Raw genomic sequence first — 4884 nt, 5'->3', positions numbered from 1 at the left:
AGTAAACCAGGCTTACCTGCACCGCTGCCCCAAGTTCATCAATTCTAAAAAGAAACAGGAATGACTGCATGGTGCAAACAGCTACCATGCTCGGCTGCTCACCAGAAGGTTGAAGGCGTTTGAGTCCACTCAGTGCCATCATGGAAGAAAGGCCTGGTGATCCGAAGCCCAAGACACACCTGGGAGCCCAGTGTAGAAGTCCGACGCACGCGGGGACGCATGAGGCAGAACTGACTCCACCACAACTGGTTAGGTTTGGGTTTAAAGAAAAATGCTCTTGAAGGTGCATCTAGTTTCTCTTCCAGTGTCCAGCTCCTGGTCCGTTGGATGGACACCAAGGCAGAGAGTGATGTGGTCAGTGCCCGATTTGCCTGCTGAGTCGTGTGATGAGGGGGCCCTGTACTCACCTGCAGGAAGCTGCCCACCAGTCTGGAGTGGTGAGATTGAGCAAAGGGCTCCATCCACCCTGCAGGGTGAGGCTCTTGTCCCGGCACACCTGGGCAGGACTGTGTTCCTGATAGGAATGTGGGTTATTTCTGCACCCGCTAGACAAGACCCGTCTCCCCGACCCTTCACTCCTCCACTCCTGGTCTCCAAAAACATACAAACAAACACTTGACCCAGGACAATTGCTCTAGCTGCTGATGGGCAGCTACTTACACTCACGCATGCACGCACATGCGCACCGCCACGCTACATATGCGTGCAGACATGTGCAGTGCGGCATGGGAGTTGAGTCAAGGGTCTCAGGGCCTCATTTAAGCCTGCCTGCTCTACGTCTCCCTAGATGGGTGACCTCGGGCAAGTTAGTTGATCTCGTTCAGCATTCCTCCACAGGAAAATAAAAAGAATAATCGAATCGAACTTGTAAGGGTTTAGGGGTAGTCGTGGTTCACACAGTGCCTGGCATAAAGTAAGGGTTCAATAAACGATTCCTATTGTCATTAAATTATACGTGGCACAGACTTGTAGGCACTTGGGCCAGTCAGAACTCAGCATGAACTCAGCTAATGCATACCCGTGCATGCTCTCAGGTGGGGTTTGATGTGGAGTCACCCTGGGGGATGACACAGTAGAACGGCCTTGTGTGGTTTCCCGGGCTGTACTCCCTGGGTGGTGTAGGGGGGTACAGGTTGGGCTGCTCACCACAAGGTCAGCAGTTCAAGTCTACCAGCTGCTCCTTGGGAACAAAGTGAGGGTTTCTGCTCCTATAAAGATGGACAGCCTTGGAAACCACAAAGCGGTAGCTCTACCCTGCTCACTAGGGTCACCATGAGCCAGGATGAACTTGATGACAGTGGGCGGGGGTGGGGGGGTGGGGGGGGTTGTTTGCTTTAATCCTTATAGGAACGGATCATCAGATCTTTTCTCCCATGGAGTCACTAAGTGGATTCGAACTGTTGGCATTGGAGTTAGCAGCCCAGAGTTCAACCATTGCACCCCCAGAGGTCCTTAGATGAGGCATACTATTTCTGTTGCATCTATTCTGACCCACAGGACAGAGGAGAACTGTCTCCAGAGGGTCGCCAAGGCTGGAAATCTCTATGGAGGGCACATCTTTCTCTCTTGGAGGCCCTGGTGGGTTGGCAATGAACATTTGACCACGACACAACCAGGGCTCCTCGACAGTGCTTCCCATCTACAAACATGCACATACTGATAAGTACTGACCAACACAGAGAGAGAGCTGCAGAAGGCAGTGGTGCTTACAAAACACAGAGGAATGAAATTCAACTCCTACCATTTACTAGCTGTGTGATTTTTTTCCACCAAACTCATTTATTTCCCAGAGTCCAAATCTTCCTGCCAGCAGCCCCAATGGAGATCCAGCTTAAGCCTCAAACTCAAAGTCAAAGTACTGTGAGTCACAGTAGTGGATGCGGACATAACCATCTTCCCTGCCGCTGCTGTGGCTCTGGCCACCAGGGTGGAAGGCCACCCTGTTGATAGGACCAAAGTGACCCTTGGTTCTTCCAAACTCCTCTTCAAAGGCCAAATGGAAGAACCTGGCTTCAAACTTGCCAATCCTGGTGGAGGTTGTGGTGACATCCATGGCTTCCTGACCACCCCCAGCACCACGTGGTCATAGTTGGGAGAAAGGGCAGCTGCGTTGACAGGATGCTCTGTCCGGAAAGGTTCTGGTGTTGGAGGGTTGTGGCGTCAACGAGCTTGGATGTGTTGCCCTTGGATGCGGTGACGAACATGGTCATGCCCCTGGATAGCTGGCTGTCATTGATCTGCCTCGAGTGCTCCTTCACATTCACTAGCACCTCTCCAGACCTGGCGCTGTACTGGTTGAGCTCTCTGCTCTCATGGCCAGCGCTGATGCACTCCCGCAGGGAGTGCTGGTAATCTGAGAGTCGCTGCAAGGGATCTTCATGTAGGGCTCCTTGCTGTCGATCTGGCTCGGGTCCCCAAGGTCGAAGAAGCTCACAAAGCACTGGTAGCCCATCTGCTTGTCCGTGGAGAACATGATGATATTGCCCCCAAGGTCAAAGCCACAGGTCCAGACAGCTGAATTGGTCTTGAGAAGGGCCAGCTGCGTTCCTGTTTCACAGCCCCAGAGGCGACAGCTATTGTCAGCGGAGCCTGTAAGGACATGCTTGGTGTCCCAGTCGGCGTCCACACACCACACGGCTCCAGTGTGGCCTGTGTAGGTGCCCAGCCTCTCGCCATTCACGGAGTACCAAACATTGACAATAGGGTCCTTGCCCACCGTGAAGAGGAGGTCTCCCGCGGTTGTACTTGATCTGCGTAATGGAGCGCGTGGCCCTGCTACAGGATCGGCTTTGTGCCGGAGGGCAGTGACGTGAGGAGGTGGGGGTGGGGGGGGCGCTTGAACAGGCCTGTGTGATTTTCCTAAAACAAGTTACTTAACCTCGGTGTTTTTCCCATCTTTGAAATGGAAATTGTGATAGTAATCCCCTACTGCATAGGACTGTCACATTGGGCAGATCTGCTACCCAAGACTCCTTTAAAGTGTTAAAGAGCAAAGGGCTCATATTGAAGACTAAGGTGCCCCTGCCCCAAGCCGTGGTATTTTCAATCACCTCAAATGCATGTGAAAGTGGGGCAATGAATAAGGAAGACCAAAGAAGAACTGGTGCCTTTGAATTATCCTGTTGATGAAGCATACCGAGAGCTGCGTGGGACGCCAGGATATACATGCCTGTCCTTGGAAGAAGTACAGCCAGAATGCTTCTAAGAAGCCAAGACTTTGTTTCAAATCGTTTGGGCATGACATTCGGAGGGCCCATGCCATGGGAGAGGATATGGTGCTTGGTAAACTATAGGGTGGCACAAAAGAGGAAATCCTTCAAGGAGAGGGATGCAACAAGGAGCTCCAAGATGACAATTGTGAGGATGGCGCAGGACAGGACAGGGCAGTGTTTCATTCTGTTGAACAAAGGATTGCTATGAATCTGACCTGAATCCAAGGCACATGACCATGACGACATCCACGCCTTATAGGATTACTGTGAAAGTTAAACGCTCTTACCAACACTGCCTGCCACTCATCAAACACAATCAAACTCCCCACTGCCTTGTAAATAAATGCGAGTTTCACCCCTAGAACTTGCAAAATTTGATCTTATTAGATCTTATCAATAGCCTGCATCAGGAATATTATCCCCACGTATAGATGAGGAAACTGAAGCTAAAAGAAATCAGGGGTCTGCACACTTGGTAGATAATTCAAGTCTCTTGATTTCATTCATTGATCCATGTTTTGCCAATCTGGTAGAGTTTATAATAGTACATTGTTGTGGTTTTGTTTGTAGTTCCCTGGTTTGTTTGTGTTTTGTTGTTTCTTTTGATTTTTTTTGCTCTGTTTTTACAGTTTACTTTGTAGTGTAGTTTGTGTGAAAGTTTACCCAACAAATAATTTCCAATCAATAATTTGTATACAATTTTTTTAGGACACAGGCTACAATCCCCTCTGAAATCACACTTTTGCTTTTGCTTTTGTTTTGTTTTTAAGTCATTTTAGTGGGGGCTCTGACAGCTCTTATAACATTCCACACATCAACTGTATCAAGCACATTTGTACATGTTGCCATCATCGTTTTCTAAACATTTACTTTCTATTTGAGCCCTCTGTATCAGCTCGTCTTTTTCCCTCCCTCCCACTCTCCCACTCTCGTGACCCCTTGATAAATTATAAATTATTATTGTTTTCATATCTTCTTTTGAGATCATTTTATTGGGAGCTCTTACAACTCTTATTACAATCCACATGTCAATTGTATCAGACATATTAGTACATATGTTGCCATCGCTCTTTTTAGACATTTACTTTCTATTGAGTCCTTGGGATCAGCTTCTCTTTTTTTTCCCTCCCTCCGCCCTCCCCACCCTCATGGCCCCTTGATAGATTATAGATTGTTATGATATTCATATCTCACACCAACCGCTGTCTTCCTTCCCATCTGACTCCTGTAGTTCTTCCCCCAAGAGGGGTGTGTGTGGTTATGTGCCATTTATTGTAATCTGTCCCCCCTTCCCCCTACCCTTTTGGTGTTTTCATATCTAACACCAACTGCTTTCTCCCTTCACCCACGTTTCTGTTGTTCATCCCCCTGGGGTTAGGGGGTGGGGAACTTTGTTTTGTGTTGACCTATATACATTTGTATATGTCTCTCTTTGTTGTCTCCCCCCTCCCCCACTTCTTTGGAGCCCTGGTGACATAGTAATTCTACTTTGGGCTACTAACCCCATGGTCAGCAGTTCAAAACCACCAGAAGCTCGGAGGGAGAAAGATGAGGCCTTCTACTTCCATCAAGAGTTACAGTCTCAACGATGAAAAATACAACTTTCCTCTAGTTCTTAAATGTTTCCTCCCCACTCCCACTACCATGACTCGAATTCAACCTTGCAAGTCTG

At 48.6% G+C, this 4884-nt stretch overlaps 1 pseudogene; it reads right to left on the bottom strand.

Moving 5' to 3' along the window:
* Positions 1 to 1770: 1770 nt before the first annotated feature.
* Positions 1771 to 4884, bottom strand: part of LOC101648024 — a 37219-nt pseudogene continuing 34105 nt past the window's right edge.

The sequence above is a fragment of the Echinops telfairi genome, unplaced genomic scaffold (assembly GCF_000313985.2).
Source record: "Echinops telfairi isolate 266 unplaced genomic scaffold, ASM31398v2 ScPeMD7_70;HRSCAF=299, whole genome shotgun sequence".
In the NCBI taxonomy this organism is placed as follows: Eukaryota; Metazoa; Chordata; class Mammalia; order Afrosoricida; family Tenrecidae; genus Echinops; species Echinops telfairi.
The sequence above is the reverse complement of the archived record's forward strand: the minus strand, read 5'-3'. Positions and strand labels throughout refer to the sequence as shown.